This window comes from Aquarana catesbeiana, linkage group LG07 (assembly GCF_042186555.1).
Source record: "Aquarana catesbeiana isolate 2022-GZ linkage group LG07, ASM4218655v1, whole genome shotgun sequence".
NCBI classification, from domain to species: Eukaryota; Metazoa; Chordata; class Amphibia; order Anura; family Ranidae; genus Aquarana; species Aquarana catesbeiana.
The window spans coordinates 293,747,412-293,768,834 of NC_133330.1; the positions used below are offsets into that span (position 1 = coordinate 293,747,412).

General features: G+C 43.5%; 1 long non-coding RNA gene across 1 annotated transcript in view; it reads right to left on the reverse strand.

Moving 5' to 3' along the window:
• The window catches only part of LOC141102566 (uncharacterized), a 48,410-nt gene that overhangs the window by 20,435 nt on the left and 6,552 nt on the right, over positions 1-21,423 (reverse strand). The window contains exon 3 of the long non-coding RNA XR_012235151.1: positions 18,418-18,577. This is a non-coding gene — a long non-coding RNA (uncharacterized lncRNA). The remainder of the gene's footprint in view (positions 1-18,417; positions 18,578-21,423) is intronic.

Here is a 21,423-nt window from a genome sequence, read left to right on the forward strand (position 1 = left end):
TTTTCCGATGTTTTCCGCTGTTTCCGATGTGCCCGCCAACGCCGCCTCCCGTTCGTAAGTAGGAGTCGTTCGCAAGTCGGAGGTTCGTAACTCGTGGATCCCCTGTATTCGGATACTATGGATATCTAAATCTTAGGATGTATACTAATAGGTGAATTTATGGTTGTAAAAACAATATGATAATAAAGTGCGTACATAAGTGAACCAAATCCAGAAATCAAGTAATAATACTTCTATCAAATCAAATTAAAGTGACAATATTTAAAGCTTAACTCCACCTTTGTTGAGAAAAAAACATTCCCCCCAGGTGATCTATGTACATTGCAAGGAATCTAACAACCTTTGTTGCAGATTTCTACCTTTTGTTATTCTGAGAGAGTCAGCTTAAGCTGATGTCTCCCACACAAGCAGGGCTGTTTTTCATATGGTGAGGCCAGTTCTGTCATATAGACAGTTTTAATCATTTATTAGTTTATTAGCATACCAACTTCGTGGGAACAGTTTGGGGATGGCCCCTTCCTGTTCCAACATGACTGCGCACCAGCGCACAAAGCAAGGTCCATAAAGTCATGGATGAGCGAGTTTGGGGTGGAGGAACTTGACTGGCCTGCACAGAGTCCTGACCTCAACCTGACAGAACACATTTAGGATGAATTAGAGTGGAGACTGCGGGCCAGGCCTTCTCATCCACATCAGAGCCTGATCTCACAAATGCGCTTCTGGAAGAATGGTCAAACATTCCCATAGACACACTCCTAAACCTTGTGGACAGCCTTCCCAGAAGAGTTGAAGCTGGTATAGCTGCAAAGGGTGGGCCAACTCACTATTGAACCCTTCTTGACTAAGACAGGCATGCCATTAGAGTTAATATGCTTGTAAAGGCAGGCGTCCTAATACTTTTGGTAATATAGTGTATGTATATATGTCATGCATAGTTTTTTGTGATTATGTCTTTTTGAGATTGCACAGTGCACTTTAAAGTTTTTTGAATGTCTACAGTGATTTTGCACACAACTGCACCATAACACATTTGAATATTGATTGAGGATCACTGAAAGGGTTAGCGCTGTACTTTTTATTTTTATAATGAAATATAATTATATATTATACTATATTATAAACTATATATATATTTTACCTATATTATACTGAGCACCGTTAAGGTGACCCCTGCTCTTCCCCATCCCATTTTTAGCAGGGCCATCCATGTAGGTTTATAGAGCTCTTTGCAGGACCCTAAAGTAACTTTTGCCTGAGACTGGTTGGATTGTGCCCAAAGCTCTGGCTATCCTTTCAATTTTTTAAATTCAACATCACACATCTCTGCTTTTTCAAGATCTGGGAACTAGCTTTAGTTAATTTAATTTTCAAGTCTTGTAATTAAGATCTTCCCATGGCATGATGAATAATCATAATCTAAATGACAGGCGTTAAACTTACATCAGCAATACGCAAGGTAATTACTAAATACAATTCTTATATTATGCCGAGCTATTAAACGTTATCCTCTAGGAAGCCACACTACAGTGTTCTTCTATTGGCAAGTTTTATATTAGTGCTGTTGAGCACACAAAGGCTGAATTGTTAATGTTAATATATAGTTAATGGTGTGTTTGTATCATAAGCTCTAATTTATGGATACAAGTTTTTCCTATAAAAGAATGGCTTATTCTAACTGGCACACATAAGGATACCCTTGAGAGCAGAGAGCTGTCACTTTACAGAAATGCAGCAAGTAAAATGTGCACAAGTAAAAAGTACACTTTTGTTGAGATTGAAAAACGTAATCTTTTGGATGACCCGTCCTCGGCAGGTCTGTCCTTTTGGCAAAAACTCCAGCTAGCTCACTTCTTAGGGTCGCAACCCCCCCCCCCCCCCCCCGGCGCCCTTCGGAAGGATCTTGACGACCTTAAATCAATTATGCCTGGAACAGTCCCCCGTGCTCCATACAGTTTTGTTGACTTATCAATTGCTCATATCGCCTCCCAAGGAGTTCAGACTCCCCTATATTTCCAAGTGGGAGCAAGATTTGGGACTTTAACCACTTAAGCCCCGGACCATTTGGCTGGCCAGAGACCAGAGCAGTTTTTGCGATTCGGCACTGCGTCGCTTTAACTGACAATTGCGCGGTCGTGCGATGTGGCTCCCAAACAAAATTGAAGTCCTTTTTTCCCCACAAATAGAGCTTTCTTTTGGTGGTATTTGATCACCTCTGCGGTTTTTATTTTTTGCGCTATAAACAAAAAAAAAAGCGACAATTTTGAAAAAAAAAATGCATTATTTTTTACTTTTTGCTATAATAAATATTTTTTTCCCTCAGTTTAGGCCAATATGTATTCTTCTACATAGTTTTGGTAAAAAAAAATTACAATAAGCATTTATTGATTGGTTTGCGCAAAAGTTATAGCGTCTACAAAATAGGTGATAGTTTTATGGTATTTTTTTAAATAATTTTGTTTTACTAGTAATGGCGGCGATCAGCGATTTTTATCGTGACTGCAACATTATGGCGGACAGTTCAGATGCTTTTGGCGCTATTTTGGGACCATTCACATTTATACAGCGATCAGTGCGATTAAAAATGCATTGATTACTGTGTAAATGTGACTGACAGTGAAGGGGTTAACCACTAGGAGGCAGTGAAGGGGTTAAGTGTGTCCTAGGGAGTGATTCTAACTGTGGGGGGAGGGGCTATGTGTGACACAACACTGATCACCGCTCCCGATTACAGGGAGCGGTGATCAGTGTCCTGTCACTAGGCAGAACGGGGAAATGCTTGTTTACATCAGTATTTTCCCGTTCTTCCTCTCTGTGAGACGATCGCGGGTATCCCCGCGGGCATCGAGTCCGCAGGACCCCCGATCACACTCATGGAGATCGCGGTGGGCGCCCGCAAACTGCTTCTTACAGGGCAACGTACAGGTACGTTAGTATGCCTGTACATGCCCTTCTGCCGGCGTATATTGGCGTGAGCCGGTCGGCAAGCAGTTAATTAACTGAGCGGCAAGTGGAGAGTTTTCTTCTCTTCTCATGTCAAACCTCTGTGTGTGCTAATCACCAGGAGGCAGGGTTTAAGGTTCTGACCCGGTGGTACTATACACCAGTGAGGATCCATAAGATGTTCCCTTAGAGCTCTGATATGTGCTGGAGATGTGGGGAGGAACCCGGCTCTCCTCCACGTCTTCTGGTCCTGCTGTCTCATGCTCCCCTATTGGACCGAGGTCCACCGCATTGTGTAGAAGTTTACTGATCGGGAGCTGCCTTGGACCCCCGCGTTCTTCCTCTTACACCACCATGAGATTCTGAGCAAGATCTATAGGAGATCCATCATACCTCTCTTGCTCACAGCGGCGAGAAGTTGCATCCCCTTGAATACACACCTAGAGAACACAGTTAACCCCTTGATCACCCCCTTCCCTGCCAGTGACAATTATACAGTAATCAGTGCATTTTTATAGCACTGATCGCTGTATAATTGAAAAATCGACCCAAAAATGTGTCAAAAGTTTCCGATGTGTCCACCATATAGTCGCAGTCTCAATAAAAATTGCAGATCGCCGCCATTACTAATAAAAAAAAAATAATAATAAAAATGCCATAAATCTATTCCCTATTTTGTAGACGCTATAACTTTTGTGCAAACCAGTCAATATACGCTTTTTTGCGATTTTTTATTACCAAAAATATGTAGAAGAATACATATCGGCCTAAAAAAAATGAGCTTTTTTTAAAAAAAAATTGGGGCTATTTATTACAGAAAAAAAGTACAAAATATTGCGGTTGTTTCAAAATTGTCGCTCTTTTTTTGTTTATAGCGAAAAAAAATAAAAACTGCAGAGATGAAAGATCAAATACCAGCAAAAGAAAGGTCTATTTGTGGGGGAAAAAAGGACGTTAATTTTGTTTGGGTACAGCGTCACAAAATGGCCTGGTCATTGAGCAGCCAAATCTTCCGAGGTTGAAGTGGTTTATTTAGTCTACGAAAATATTTAAGTCAACAAAATTAACACTGCAGAGAATGTATCTTACCTTCCAGGGTGGATATAAATCAATGATTTAAAAATATCGGATTTTTTTTATTTAAATCGGATTTTTAGGATTTAAATACATTTTTTTGATTTTTTTTCAAATTTATTTTGATACAATGCTTTTGGATAGTTTTCTATTTAAGATACAATAATAATTTAGTTTATTCAGCATTAAATTGAGCTTAGTTATGTGGCATGAGGCTGTATATTCTGCAATATTTACATTTTTGGTAAACTCATTCAATGAATCCAAGCTCTGCAAGCTGAAATAACATGCCCTGCATTGATGCATTCACACAATGTCACAGTAATCATGAGATAAAACAAAGTTTAGGAATATTCCTTTATCCCATTGTTTTGAAAATCTATGTACACTACAAACTGTATGATTGGGAGAGAGCCCCGCTGCTCAGTGCAACAGGCACTGCACTTGGTGGGATACGGCAATACAGTGTCTACATACAGAGCCCCCTCCTGTTCTCTGCCTCAGCATCAAGCCAGGGAGAGCATGGATCCAGCGCTCTGTGTGGCCGGGAGTCACAGCTGGAGAAGGGAGGTGCGCAGCGAGGATGGACATGCAGCCTGATGGCCCACCGGGCAAATGCTCAGTCTGCCCTATGGCCAGTCCGGGCCTGTATATATATATAAGACACGTGTATTAGTAACAGTACATCACAGAATGCACTGTAGATATAGGCTACACTAGATGCAGAGTGTATATATATATATATATATATATATATATATATATGTATGAGACTGTATATATATATATATATATATATATATATACACCGTCTGCACTGACTGAATATCGAGTAAACATTGAATATAGTCTATGCTAAATGCAAAGTATATACAGTGGAACCTCGGATTAGGAGCATAATCCGTTCCAGGAGTATGCTCGTAATTCAAAGTACTCGCATATTAACCACTTGCCGACCGCCGCACGACTATATACGTCGGCAGAATGGCACGGGCAGGCAAAAGGACGTGTATGTACGTCCTTGCCTGCCCGCGGGTGGGGGGTCCGATCGGACCCCCCCCCGGTGCCTGCGGCGGTCGGCAAATCTCCCCCGGCGATCGGAGGTGAGGGGGAGGCCATCCATTCGTGGCCCCCCCCTCGCGATCGCTCTCAGCCAATGGGATCATTTCCCTGCCTCTGTATTGTACACAGAGGCAGAGGAAATGATGTCATCTCTCCTCGGCTCGGTATTTTCCGTTCCGGGCCGAGGAGAGAAGACTGCAATGTGAGTGCACAACACACACACACACAGTAGAACATGCCAGGCACACTAAACACCCCGATCCCCCCCCCCCGATCGCCCCCCGATCCCCCCCCAATCACCCCCCCCCCTGTCACAAACTGACACCAAGCAGGTTTTTTTTTTTTTTTTTTTTTTTTTTTTTTTTTTTTTCTGATTACTGTATTGGTGTCAGTTTGTGACAGTTACAGTGTCAGGACAGTTAGTATTACCCCCCTGTAGGTCTAGGATACCCCCCTAACCCCCCCTAATAAAGTTTTAACCCCTTGATCACCCCCTGTCACCAGTGTCGCTAAGCGATCATTTTTCTGATCGCTGTATTAGTGTCGCTGGTGACGCTAGTTAGGGACGTAAATATTTAGGTTCGCCGTCAGCGTTTTATAGCGACAGGGACCCCCATATACTACCTAATAAATGTTTTAACCCCTTGATTGCCCCCTAGTTAACCCTTTCACCACTGATCACTGTATAACCGTTACGGGTGACGCTGGTTAGTTTGTTTATTTTTTATAGTGTCAGGGCACCCGCCGTTTATTACCGAATAAAGATTTAGCCCCCTGATCACCCGACGGTGATATGCGTCGCCCCAGGCAGCGTCAGATTAGCGCCAGTACCGCTAACACCCACGCACGCAGCATACGCCTCCCTTAGTGGTATAGTATCTGTACAGATCAATATCTGATCCGATCAGATCTATACTAGCGTCCCCAGCAGTTTAGGGTTCCCAAAAACGCAGTGTTAGCGGGATCAGCCCAGATACCTGCTAGCAACTGCATTTTGCCCCTCCGCCCAGCTCGGCCCAGCCCACCCAAGTGCAGTATCGATCGATCACTGTCACTTACAAAACACTAAACGCATAACTGCAGCGTTCGCAGAGTCAGGCCTGATCCCTGCGATCGCTAACAGTTTTTTTGGTAGCATTTTGGTGAAATGGCAAGCACCAGCCCCAGGCAGCGTCAGGTTAGCGCCAGTACCGCTAACACCCACGCACCGTACACCTCCCTTAGTGGTATAGTATCTGAACGCATCAATATCTGATCCGATCAGATCTATACTAGCGTCCCCAGCAGTTTAGGGTTCCCAAAAACGCAGTGTTAGCGGGATCAACCCAGATACCTGCTAGCAACTGCATTTTACCCCTCCGCCCGGCCCAGCCCAGCCCACCCAAGTGCAGTATCGATCGATCACTGTCACTTACAAAACACTAAACGCATAACTGCAGCGTTCGCAGAGTCAGGCCTGATCCCTGCGATCGCTAACAGTTTTTTTTGGTAGCGTTTTGGTGAACTGGCAAGCACCAGCCCCAGGCAGCGTCAGGTTAGTGCCAGTAGCGCTAACACCCACGCACGCACCGTACACCTCCCTTAGTGGTATAGTATCTGAACTGATCAATATCTGATCCGATCAGATCTATACTGGCGTCCCCAGCAGTTTAGGGTTCCCAAAAACGCAGTGTCAGCGGGATCAGCCCAGATACCTGCTAGCACCTGCGTTTTGCCCCTCCGCCCGGCCCAGCCCAGCCCACCCAAGTGCAGTATCGATCGATCACTGACACTTACAAAACACTAAATGCATAACTGCAGCGTTCGCAGAGTCAGGCCTGATCCCGCGATCGTTAACAGTTTTTTTGGTAGCGTTTTGGTGAACTGGCAAGCGCCAGCGGCCTAGTACACCCCGGTCGTAGTCAAAACAGCACTGCAGTAACACTTGGTGACGTGGCGAGTCCCATAAGTGCAGTTCAAGCTGGTGAGGTGGCAAGCACAAATAGTGTCCCGCTGCCACCAAGAAGACAAACACAGGCCCGTCATGCCCATAGTGCCCTTCCTGCTGCATTCGCCAATCCTAATTGGGAACCCACCACTTCTGCAGCGCCCGTACTTCCCCCATTCACATCCCCAACCAAATGCAGTCGGCTGCATGAGAGGCATTTTTATGTCCTCCCGAGTACCCCTACCCAACGCCCCCCAAAAAAGATGTCGTGTCTGCAGCAAGCGCGGATATAGGCGTGACACCCGCTATTATTGTCCCTCCTGTCCTGACAATCCTGGTCTTTGCATTGGTGAATGTTTTGAACGCTACCATTCACTAGTTGAGTATTAGCGTAGGGTACAGCATTGCACAGACTAGGACACACTTTCACAGGGTCTCCCAAGATGCCATCGCATTTTGAGAGACCCGAACCTGGAACCGGTTACAGTTATAAAAGTTACAGTTACAAAAAAAGTGTAAAAAAAAAAAAAAAAAAAAAACACAAACAAAAATATAAAATAAAAAATAATAGTTGTAGTTTTATTGTTCTCTCTCTATTCTCTCTCTCTCTCTCTATTCTCTCTATTGTTCTGCTCTTTTTTACTGTATTCTATTCTGCAATGTTTTATTGTTATTATGTTTTATCATGTTTGCTTTTCAGGTCTGCAATTTTTTATACTTTACCGTTTACTGTGCTTTATTGTTAACCATATTTTTGTCTTCAGGTACAGCATTCACAACTTTGAGTGGTTATACCAGAATGATGCCTGCAGGCTTAGGTATCATCTTGGTATCATTCTTTTCAGCCAGCGGTCGGCTTTCATGTAAAAGCAATCCTAGCGGCTAATTAGCCTCTAGACTGCTTTTACAAGCAGTGGGAGAGAATGCCCCCCCCCCCACCGTCTTCCGTGTTTTTCTCTGGCTCTCCTGTCTCAACAGGGAACCTGAGAATGCAGCCGGTGATTCAGCCAGCTGACCATAGAGCTGATCAGAGACCAGAGTGGCTCCAAACATCTCTATGGCCTAAGAAACCGGAAGCTACGAGCATTTTATGACTTAGATTTCGCCGGATGTAAATAGCGCCATTGGGAAATTGGGAAAGCATTTTATCATACCGATCTTGGTGTGGTCAGATGCTTTGAGGGCAGAGGAGAAATCTAGGGTCTAATAGACCCCAATTTTTTCAAAAAAGAGTACCTGTCACTACCTATTGCTATCATAGGGGATATTTACATTCCCTGAGATAACAATAAAAATGATTAAAAAAAAAAAAAAAATGAAAGGAACAGTTTTAAAATAAGATAAAAAAGCAAAAAAATAATAAAGAAAAAAAAAAAAAAAAAAAAAAAAAAAGCACCCCTGTCCCCCCTGCTCTTGCGCTAAGGCGAACGCAAGCGTCGGTCTGGCGTCAAATGTAAACAGCAATTGCACCATGCATGTGAGGTATCACCGCGACGGTCAGATCGAGGGCAGTAATTTTAGCAGTAGACCTCCTCTGTAAATCTAAAGTGGTAACCTGTAAAGGCTTTTAAAGGCTTTTAAAAATGTATTTATTTTGTTGTCACTGCACGTTTGTGCGCAATTGTAAAGCATGTCATGTTTGGTATCCATGTACTCGGCCTAAGATCATCTTTTTTATTTCATCAAACATTTGGGCAATATAGTGTGTTTTAGTGCATTAAAATGTAAAAAAGTGTGTTTTTTCCCCAAAAAATGCGTTTGAAAAATCGCTGCGCAAATACTGTGTGAAAAAAAAAAATAAAACACCCACCATTTTAATCTGTAGGGCATTTGCTTTAAAAAAATATATAATGTGTGGGGGTTCAAAGTAATTTTCTTGCAAAAAAAAATAATTTTTTCATGTAATCAAAAAGTGTCAGAAAGGGCTTTGTCTTCAAGTGCTTAGAAGAGTGGTTGATGTGTGACATAAGCTTCTAAATGTTGTGCATAAAATGCCAGGACAGTTCAAACCCCCCCAAATGACCCCATTTTGGAAAGTAGACACCCCAAGCTATTTGCTGAGAGGCATGTCGAGTCCATGGAATATTTTATATTGTGACACAAGTTGCGGGAAAGAGACAAATTATTATTTTTTTTTTTTTTTTTTTTGCACAAAGTTGTCACTAAATTATATATTGCTCAAACATGCCATGGGAATATGTGAAATTACACCCCAAAATACGTTCTGTTGCTTCTCCTGAGTACGGGGATACCACATGTGTGAGACTTTTTGGGAGCCTAGCCACGTATGGGACCCCGAAAACCAAGCACCGCCTTCAGGCTTTCTAAGGGCGTAAATTTTTGATTTCACTCTTCACTGCCTATCACAGTCTCGGAGGCCATGGAATGCCCAGGTGGCACAAACCCCCCCCAAATGACCCCATTTTGGAAAGTAGACACCCCAAGCTATTTGCTGAGAGGTATAGTGAGTATTTTGCAGACCTCACTTTTTGTCACAAAGTTTTGAAAATTAAAAAAAGAAAAAAAAAATTTTTTTTTTTGTCTTTCTTCATTTTCAAAAACAAATGAGAGCTGCAAAATACTCACCATGCCTCTCAGCAAATAGCTTGGGGTGTCTACTTTCCAAAATGGGGTCATTTGGGGGGGGTTTGTGCCACCTGGGCATTCCATGGCCTCCGAAACTGTGATAGGCAGTGAAGAGTGAAATCAAAAATGTACACCCTTAGAAATCCTGAAGGCGGTGATTGGTTTTCGGGGTCCCGTACGCGGCTAGGCTCCTAAAAAGTCCCACACATGTGGTATCCCCGTACTCAAGAGAAGCAGCAGAATGTATTTTGGGGTGCAATTCCACATATGCCCATGGCCTGTGTGAGTAATATATCATTTAGTGACAACTTTGTGCAAAAAAATAAATAAATAAATAAATAAATTGTCACTTTCCCGCAACTTGTGTCAAAATATAAAATATTCCATGGACTCAACATGCCTCTCAGCAAATAGCTTGGGGTGTCTACTTTCCAAAATGGGGTCATTTGGGGGGGGTTTGTGCCATCTGGGCATTTTATGGCCTTCAAAACTGTGATAGGTAGTGAGGAGTAAAATCAAAAATGTACGCCCTTAGAAATCCTGAAGGCAGTGATTGGTTTTCGGGGCCCCGTATGCGGCTAGGCTCCCAAAAAGTCCCACACATGTGGTATCCCCATACTCAGGAGAAGCAGCTAAATGTATTTTGGGGTGCAATTCCACATATGCCCATGGCCTGTGTGAGCAATATATCATTTAGTGACAACTTTTTGTAATTTTTTTTTTTTTTTTTTCATTATTCAATCACTTGGGACAAAAAAAATGAATATTCAATGGGCTCAACATGCCTCTCAGCAATTTCCTTGGGGTGTCTACTTTCCAAAATGGGGTCATTTGTGGGGGTTTTGTACTGCCCTGTCATTTTAGCACCTCAAGAAATGACATAGGCAGTCATAAATTAAAGACTGTGTAAATTCCAGAAAATGTACCCTAGTTTGTAGGTGCTATAACTTTTGCGCAAACCAATAAATATACACTTATTGACATTTTTTTACCAAAGACATGTGGCCAAATACATTTTGGCCTAAATGTATGACTAAAATTGAGTTTATTGGATTTTTTTTAGAACAAAAAGTAGAAAATATCATTTTTTTTCAAAATTTTCGGTCTTTTTCCGTGTATAGCGCAAAAAATAAAAACGTCAGAGGTGATCAAATACCATCAAAAGAAAGCTCTATTTGTGGGAAGAAAAGGACGCAAATTTCGTTTGGTTACAGCATTGCATGACCGCGCAATTAGCAGTTAAAGCGACGCAGTGCCAAATTGTAAAAAGTGCTCTGGTCAGGAAGGGGGTAAATCCTTCCGGGGCTGAAGTGGTTAAAGCGATTTAAAGAGTTAAAGAATTAAAGAGTTTTCCCATTGAAGTCAATGGAAATTAAAATAATTTGTTCCACAATGACTTCAATGGGATGCAATACTGCATGCGGCCAGAGGGGGGGGGCGCCGGAGAGCCCCGGAAACGGCCGAAAAGGCCCGAGCGCACTTCGGCTAACCTCGGCAAACCTCGGAAAGACTCTTCGAGGTTTGCTGAGGTCACCCGAACTGTCCTCGGGCCTTTCCGTGCATTTCTGAACGCCGACGATTGGCGCTGTTCGACTCCGGCGCCCCCCACCTCAGGCCAAAAGCGGTACTGCACACTGCTTTTGGCCTGAATCCTGCTCGTTTTGCGAGATAACACTCGTTAGGATTTTTAGAAATACAGTGCTCGGTTTGCGAAACGCTCATTAACCGCGTTACTCGCAAACCGAGGTTCCACTGTGTGTGTATATATATATATATATATATATATATATATATACACTAGACTGACTGTATATATATATATATATATATATATATATATATATATATCAAATACACCGCCACTAACTGAATAACCTGCCTGCCTAATCTAACTCAAGCTATCTCTCTGTCCACGTCAACAACACTACACCGGGCCGCCGTATAAGCAACCTTATATAGCGTGGGGTGTGGACTTAGTCCCCCTAAGTCCCCCTAAGCCATGATTGGCCAAAGGCACCCTGCCTTTGGCCAATTATGGCTCTCTTAGCAGAGCGCGCTGTGATTGGCCAAAGCATGCAGGTCTGGAGCATGCTTTGGCCAATCATCATACAGCAATGCACTGTGATCTCGCAGTGCATTATGGGGCGTTCCACGGCGCTCAAACTTTCCACGAACGCCCCATTATGTTCGCTGCTTGGCGTACAGGCGAACACCTGATGTTCGAGTCGAACTTATGGTCGTCCCGAACATCGAGCTCATCCCTACTCAACACATAGCTATTAATGTCTAACAAAAGTGTGTACACCCCTAAGTGAAAATGTCAAAATTGGGCCCAATTAGCCATTTTCCCTCCCTGGTGTCACGTGACTCGTTAGTGTTACAAGGTCTCAGGTGTGAATGGGGAGCAGGTGTGTTAAATTTGGTAATATTCAATAGAGAAAGCAAGTAGCGGGACTTTCCATTTCTTACTCACTGACTACTTTTTCCTTCCTGTTTTTTCACTTGCCTTTCTTCCACTTTGCTTTTTCATACACCATTTTCCATTCACCTTTTTATCACTCACCATCATTTTTTGCTTTTTGTCAATTTTTCATAGTTTATCTTCACACAAGGGTCTCCTTATCCACCATCACCATTCTTTACACTGTGACCCCTGTGGGGCGCTGTTCATGTTGGTCTGCTGACTGCCACACTGCGTCCCTTCAGCTCCCATGTGAGGCTTTTGCGGCTTGGTCTGGGAATTGCACGGCCGCACCACTGCTGCAAGGACATGTAAGTGTTTGGGCAGGCTGGGTCCATGGGGGGACCTCTCCTGTCCAGGGCTAGTTTGTTATTTTTGTTTTCTAAATATTACTGTATCCTTTATTAATAGATTACTACTACAGTTTTTGCTCCTGATGATAGGCATAAAGGCCTTGAAACGCGTAGAGCCAACAATAACCTAGTGTACACATCTATGAATTATTGATGGCCGTTCCAATTCATTTGTCCCTTTTTTGTACCTTATTTTCAGTGACATTTTTGCTTGTTCTTAATCTGCATATTTTACCAAATTTATCTATGTAAACATATTCTAATCACTCCATGTATTCTATATCATGTATCGATTTCTTTTTGGAATGTTGATTTATGTATATTCTCTGGTTTTTATAATTTGTAAAGTTATGCAAATGTTTATATATAGCAAAATGCATAGAAATATTTGATATAAAAACTATTATTACTCCAGTGTGCTTCATGGAAAGTCCTGCTACTTTTTTTCTCTATTGAATATTACCGTGCCAGGATGTAGGAGGGGATCTGAAGGGCCCCGCTATACCTCATTAAAAGTCCCACTAAAATCCTCTTTTTTATATGTTAAATTTGATGTTATGGCTCTCACTCTCTCATACTGGTCACTGGAAGTTCAACATGGCACCTCATGGCAAAGAATTCTCTGAGGATCTGAAAAAAAGAATTGTTGCTCTACATAAAGAGGGCATAGGATATAAGAAGATTGCTAAGACCCTGAAACTGAGGTGCAGCACGGTGGCCAAAACCATACAGCGGTTTAACAGGACAGGTTCCACTCAGAACAGGCCTCGCCATGGTCGACCAAAGAAGTTGAGTGCACATGCTCAGCGTCATATCCAGAGGTTGTCTTTGGGAAATAAACGTATGAGTGCTGCCAGCATTGCTGTAGAGATTGAAGGGGTAGGGTGTCAGTGCTTAGAGCATACGCCGCACACTGCATAAAAGTTGTTTGCATGGCTGTCGTCCCAGAGGGAAGCCTCTTCTACTGTCTGCTTATGTTTTTTATATACCATCCTGCACACCCACCACCCGAATCTCCGGAACTACTGGAAGGGACCCTTGCCTGCTGGTGATTTGTTACTGGATTACAAACTGTTGTCTTGCAGCAGTAAGGTGAGCTGCTTGCGAGCACAAAGGTGTTCCCACTGAAGACCTTTTTCCCTTCCCTGTGGCTTGTGGACTTGCCTTTTTGGAACTGATGACTCATTGTTTGAGCACTTTGTACTACAAGGTGGTGGGACTGTCACCATTTATTTATTTTCTTGGAGTCACTAATAAGAATTTGCTGAGTTACCACATATGTGCTAGTATGATACTAGCCCTTTTGCACTGAGATTTTTCCTTTTCTTTTGTTTCAGTATTTACAATATTTTTTATGTGCTAGTATGATACTAGCCTTCATGCACATGGACTTTGTTTGATTTATATATTTTTATTTGGTTTATTTTTTTTGTACCCACATTGTATTTGTTACTCATTTTATAGCTTTTTATATGTTTTAGGCAATTTTGTTTCTTCAGTTTATTTGAATTTGGTGCTCATGAGACTGCACTTTATTACATTTCATTATACTTTTATATTTTGTATATTTTTTCATTTTGTCTTTTGGAACTGAAGACTCATTGTTTGAGCACTTTGTACTACAAGGCGGTGGGACTGTTCACTATTTATTTATTCACTTGGAGTCACCATTAAGTATTTGCTGAGTTACCACATATGTGCTAGTATGATACTAGCCCTTTTGCACTGAGATTTTTCTTTTGATAAGTATTTGCTGAGTTACCACATATGTGCTAGTATGATACTAGCCCTTTTGCACTGAGATTTTTCTTTTCTTCTGTTTCAGTATTTACAATATATTTTTTATGTGCTAGTATGATACTAGCCCTCATGCTCATCATACCTTTATATTTTGTATAATTTTTGTATCTTTTATTCACCTCTCTATACATTTGAGCTAGCCCCTTCCCCTTCCTCTTTCTTCCTTCCCCTTTTATCACAGCGCAATCACCACTTACTTTATTTATGTAAGATAAGCAGACTAAGGACATGGATTACTTAAACCATGTCCTGTGGTCTGATGAGACCAAGAAAAACTTATTTGGTTCAGATGGTTTTAAGCGTGTGTGGCGGTGAGGAGTACAAAGACAAGTGTGTCTTGCCTACAGTCAAAGCATGGTGGTGGGAGTGTCAAGGTCTGGGGCTGCATGAGTGCTGCCGGAACTGGGGAGCTACAGTTCATCGAGGGAACCATGAATGCCAACATGTACTGTGACATACTGAAGCAGAGCGTGATCTCCTTCCTTCGGAGACTGGGCCACAGGGCAGTATTCCAACATGATAACGACCCCAAACACACCTCCAAGATGACCACTGCCTTGCTAAAGAAGCTGAGGGTAAAGGTGATGGGCTGACCAAGCAGGTCTCCAGACCTAAACCCTATTGAGCATCTGTGGGGCATCTTCAAACGGAAGGTGGAGGAGCGCAAGGTCTCTAACATCCACCAGCTCGTCATGGAGGAGTGGAAGAGGAATCCAGTGGCAACCTGTGAAGCTCTGGTGAACTCCATGCACAAGAAGGTTAAGGCAGTGCTGGAAAATAATGGTGGCCACACAAAATATTGACACTTTGGGCCCAATTTGGACTTTTTCACTTAGGGGTGTACTCACTTTTACACACACACACACACACACACACACACACACACACACACACACACACACATACACACATACAAATGTACAAACGAGATATACACGAGGCAGGGGAGAGCAGGGAGCAGAGGGAAAACAAAACTGGGATGGGAACAAGGCAGCATTATACAGGATACAGGACAATGGTAAGATCAAGAGAAAATTGCTATAGAATTAGGCAGCAGCACGACAATCGGGGTACAAGGAGAGGAGCAGCTACAAAGGAGGAACCTAAAATACCCTCCCAGAGGGTGTGGCCAGGTGGAGCTGATCGCTGGAACCTGCTGGCTGCTTGGAGACACTAGCTGGTGGACACTAAAACTGCAGCTTTCTGCCCAGACTGAGCACTACAGTGCCACCAACAGGCAAACTCGGTCCTAACACTCCCCCTGCTCCTCAACCTCCATTCCTTACCCTCCCATCAGACACTGCTGCACTTTCGTTCCTCACCCCCCTGTCAGCTGCTGCTGCATACCCCCCCCCCCCCCCCAGGCAGCAACGTCTGATGGAGGGTGATATGTGAGGGTTCAGCAGTGTCTGAGGAGTAGGTGAGGAACAGGGGACAGGAGGGGCTACCCCCTGATGGCATCTGATGGGTGTGAGGAGTGAATCAGGTGCTGCTGCCCCCCTCCAATCCTCACCCCCCCCCCCCATCAGATGCTGCTGCCCTCCCCCCACCATCCAATCCTCCATTAGACACTAACTTCCTCTCCTCCAATACCTCTACTCTCTGCACTCTGCCTCTATCTTTGAGACACTGGCTGTCTCTTGGCCTCCTCTTTCCTCATCTTCTCCCCTCTCCTTCCCTGCTCTCTGATCCTGGCCTCCTCTCTCTTCTTCATCTCCTCTCTCTTCTTAGTCTCCTCTCTCACCCTTCCCATCTCCCTCATCCTGGCCACCTCTCTCAGCCTGCACTCTTCCAGAATCTTGGCCCTTTCCTCCCTCATCATCTCCTGCTCCCTCACCCTGGCAAACTCCCTCTCCCTGGCCTCATCCCTCTTTATTGCCTCCTCCCTCAACCTGGCCTCATCCCTGATTCTCTTTGTTCCCTTCTTCTTTCTGTCTTATGGCATCCTCTCTCATTATCATCTCCACACTCCTTCCCTGCTCCCTGATCCTGGCCTCCTCTCTCTTCTTCATCTCTCTTTTCCTGGCCTCCTCTCTCTCCCTACCCATGTCCCTCATCCTGGCCACCTCCCTCAGCCTGCACTCTTCCAGAATCTTGGCCCTTTCCTCCCTAATCATCTCCTGCTCCCTCATCCTGGCAAACTCCCTCTCCCTGGCCTCATCCCTCTTTATGGCCTCCTCCCTCAACCTGGCCACATCACTGATTCTCTTCTCCTCCTCTTCTTTGTTCCATTCTTCTTTCTGTCTTATGGCCTCCTCTCTCATTATCATCTCCCCACTCCTTCCCTGTTCCCTGATCCTGGCCTCCTCACTCTTCTTCATCTCCTCTCTCTTCCTGGCCTCCTCTCTCACCCTATCCATCTCCCTCATCCTGGCCACCTTCCTCAGCCTGCACTCTTCCAGAATCTTGGCCCATTCCTCCCTCATCTTCTTCTGCTCCCTCACCCTGGCAAACTGCCTCTCCCTGGCCTCATCCCTCTTTATGGCCTCCTCCCTAAACCTGGCCTCCTCCCTGCTTCTCTTCTCCTCCTCTTTTTTCTTCCATTCTTCTTCTTTCTGTCTCATGGCCTCCTCTCTCATTATGATCTCCCCTCTTCTTCCCTGTTCTCTGATCCCAGCCTCCTCTTTCGTCCTGGCCTCCTCTTTTGTCCTGGCCTCCTCTCTCACTCTGGCCACCTCCCTCAGCCTGTACTCTTCCCAAACCTTGGCCCTCTCCTGGTGCGTCCTCTCCTGCTCTCTCACCATGGCAAACTCTCTCTCCCTGGCCTCATCCCTCTTTATGGCCTCCTCCCGCCTTCTCTTCTCCTCTTCTTCTTTCTACCTTTCTTCTTCTTTCTGTCTAATGGCCTCCTCTCTCATCATCCTCTCCTCTCTGCTTCCTTGCTCTCCGATCCCAGCCACCTGTATCTTTATCATCTCCTCCCTCTTCCAGGTTTCCTCTCTCATCCTGCCCATCTCCCTCATCCTGGCCTCCTCCCTCAGCCTGTATTCTTCGGACACCTTGGCCCTCTCCTGTCTCTTCCTCTCCTGCTCCCTCACCCTTGCAAACTCCCTCTCCCTGGCCTCATCCCTCTCTATGGCCTCCTTCCTCAACCTGGCCTCATCCCTGCTTCTCTTCTCCTCCTCTTCTTTCTTCTGTTCTTCTTCTTTCTGTCTCATGGTCTCCTCTCTCATTATCATCTCCCCTCTCCTTCCCTGCTTCCTGATCCCGGCTTCTTCACTCTTTTTCATCTTCTCTCTTTTCCTGGCCTCCTCTCTCATCCTGCCCATCTCCCTCATCCTGGCCACCTCCCTCAGTCTGCACTCTTCCAGAATCTTGACCCTCTCCTGCCTTGTCCTCTCCTGCTCCCTCACTCTGGCAAATGTCCTCTCCCTGGCCTCATCCCTCTTTATTGCCTCCTCTCTCAACCTGGCCTCCTCCCTCCTTCTCATCTCCTCCTCATCTTTCTTCCGTTCTTCTTTATTCTTCCTTTCTCTCTCAGCATTGCTTTCATAAAGTTTGTCAACCAATAATGAAGAAAAAAAAATGAAGGTAAGTAAGGATTTCAAAGTGAACCTTGACTTATTTTTAAATTTGGATGGAGTGAGAAAAGGATTAAAGTAGAACCAAAGGCAAAACTTATTTTTTTATTTTGGATAGAGTAGAAGAGGGTTATAACCCCTGTCAGTTTTTATTTTTGCCAATTGTGTCCCATTGTAGAGATTTTCTTTCACTTCCTGTCCCATAGCCAAAGCAGGAAGTGAGAGGAAATCCCTGAAAATTAAGCGAAGCCATCGGTTTCCCCAGGTCACCAGAGCTAGTGTCCCCATTGGAAGATTTCCTCTATGTTATTGTTCTGGGGACAACCCAAAATGTTTTCTTTCTTTTACTTTCACTTTTGATGATAACGCTAAACAGGACAAATAGAGAGGGCGAATCGGAGACAGCAATAAAACCTGACAGGGGTTCTGATCCCTCTCCACTCTGTTCAAAACTTTTTGGCCTTCAATTACACTTTTCCAAGCTTTTTACTGTTTATTATGTCATGACGGGGTTAAAACAGGAGAAGGAAATGAAAGATATTGCCTCCCAGCTGCACATCAACTACCCTCTGAAAAGCGATTCCCCCATGGATCACAAGGGCTGCCGCATGTGTGAATGAGCCAAATGAATCCATCATACAATCTTATACATTGCCCTTCACCTATGACAAAGAGTGAAAAATAGATACTTACTGAATAGTTCCATGTGGTCCTAACTAGGGAATGTAGAGCTACGGTAGTCGACAGCATCGTCCCAATCTATCTATCTGAAAATGGTACGAATCCCCAGAAACGCAGCAATACAACTCCGGAAGACGGTATTAGCGCTCAGAAAAGGATCTCCAATCTACACCTGCAAAGAGAAAAAAAACAAAAAACATGATTACTTTATATTTTTACTTAAATATCACACAAAACCAACTACAACTAATGTCATTAGACAATATAGGGGCTCTATTTATAAAACATTAATTGGGCGAGGGTCACACTGGTGCAGGCTGGAGTAATTTTCCCTGTATTTTCCGTCATAGATTCATTTCTATGATTACTAGCTCCATCTAGTGGTCAAAATGCAGTCTATTATTCTGACTGCATCATGCATATACCTCATCATGACCACTAGATGGCTATGGTGAGCAAAGGAATTATTCTATTACAGAAAATACGGGGAAAATTTGTCCAACCTGCATCATTGTTTATGACATTCCTCCAACAAATGTTTTATTAACAGAACTATTGCTGAGTAAATGTAATTAAAAATTTGTATCACCACAGAGTGGTGCTGTGGATACAACACTTTTGTATATAATTCCACGTCCCGATAATTTGGATTATTAAAAGATGGATTTTTGGATGATAGACTTTATAGGCATAACACAAGTTTATATTAAAAATATATTTATTACAAAAATAGAATCAAGACAATTACATAAAATTTCATAAATAATTCATAAAATGTGCCTATGAGCATAAACAGCGCACCACCTACATACATAGAAAGGAAAGTGTCTCTACATTGCTGCATTCATCTTTCCCTCAATCCCGACTTGACTCCCAGTCCCTGCTCCTGAAAAACATCCCCACAGCATGATGCTGCCACCACCATGCTTCACTGTAGGGATGGTATTGGCCATGTGATGAGTTGTGCCTGGTTTCTTCCAGACACAATGCTTGCCATTCAGGCCAAAGAGTTCAATCTTAGTTTTATCCGACCAGAAAATGTTGTTTCTCATACACTGAGAGTCCTCCAGGAGAGCTACCATGTGCCTTTTACTAAGAAGTGGCTTCCATCTGGCCACACTACCATACAGGCCTGATTGGTGGAGTGCTGCAGAGATGGTTGTTCTTCCCGAAAGGTTCTCCTCTTTCCACAGAGAAACACTGAAGCACTGTCAGAGTGACCATCGGGTTCTTGGTCACCTCCCTGACTAATCCCCTTCTCCTTATCATTCAGTTTGGCCAGGCGGCCCGCTCTAAGAAGAGTCCTGGTGGTTTCAAACTTCTTCCATTTACGGATGATGGAGGCCATTGTGCTTATTGGGACCTTCAGTGCTGCAGACATTTTTCTGTTCCCTTCCCCAGATCTGTGTCTTGATACTGTCTACAGACAATTCCTTGGATTTCATGGCTTGGTTTCTGCTCTGACATGCACTGTTAACTGTGGGACTTTATACAGACAGGTGTGTACCTTTCCAAATCATGTCCAATCAACTGAATTTACTACAAGTGGACTCCAATGAAGTCAAGGAAACATCTAAAGTATGATCAGTGGAAACATAATGCATCTGAGCTCAATTTTGCGTGTCATGGGAAAGGCTGTGAATACCTATTGTATGTACCTTATGGCTTTTTTATTTTTATAACATTTTCAAAGATTTCAAACAAACTTTCACGTTGTTATTATGGGGTACACTGGGTTATGTTAAGCTGTAACATAACAATATGTGGAAAAAGTGAAGGGCTGTGAATACTTTCCGGATGCACTGTAAATATCTCCTAAACAGTGCCCGTTTAGGAGATATTTACACTATCTATCGGTAAGCCTTATTAAAGGCTTACCGATAGGTAAAAGTTATAGAGGAAAGTTTACTTCCTGTTTAAGTTCTCCTTTAAAGGAGAAGGTCGAAGCTCTTTTGGCCATACTTCTCCTGTGGGTCCACAGCCTGGCACTCCAGTGAGTGCTGGAGCAGCAGAGCAGATTGACAGTCAATGACTCTTTCCTCACTGAAGACCGAGAACTGAACAATCAGCTGTCTTTGGTCACTCGGCTCTCGATCTTAGAGGTGGAGGGGACCGATGCAGCATCACACTAGTGCTGCATCCATTTAGGTGAGTTTGATTGTTTGCTATTTTGAAATCACACACTTCTCTTTTAAGATTGACTTTTAGGATGTCATTCATTTCAGTGATTGGGTTTATACCTAGAGATCAGTGGTGAAGGAAAGAGAGGTAGGAATTATAAGGCCCAAGAGAGGTATGGTCTCTGAAGCCCCTTTCACATAAACACGTAGTGTTTGTTCCATTTCACCAGGAGATCCTAAATGGATCCTATGCTAAGTTAGATCATATCAATAGGGATGTCACAATTGTGTCTGTTTTTCCTCCATGGAAAAACCAGACCCATGTAATCCCTATGGATGAGCAGATGTAAATGGACTTTTGTTCTGGTCAGTAAAAGCAGACCCAAACACAAACTTTTTCCATTGGGTCTGATGCCCTTGAATTAACCCAGAAGTTGGCGGATATAGGCAGATGAAGGTCAACTTACATTCACCCACCCATGGGGATGTATTGCTGTTCAATTTTTTTTTTTCTTTTTTTTTTTCTTTTTTGCCACTTCAGCTTGAAGGTTTCTCCCGGAAAAAGATTTTTCAAATATTAAAATTCAAATTTCTTTCCCATCTTATCGTCACATCATCGTGGCTTTACATTTGCTTGGTACTCCAATTTAGTATATTACAAAACAAAAGAGGATACATAATTATCCCAACGATAGCTAATGCTTCCCTTTTACCCATCCCCCCCTCCCACCCCCTACCCCCCCCCACCCCCCCCCGAGACCATATCCATCCAGTCCTCTGCATTCCTCTACTTATGTAGACCACATCTCAACCGCATTTGGAGATTCTTTAAATTTTACCCAGTCTTTCCATTTTGTTTCAAAGGCCCCCATTTTTGTCCCTTCGCTAAATCTTAGGT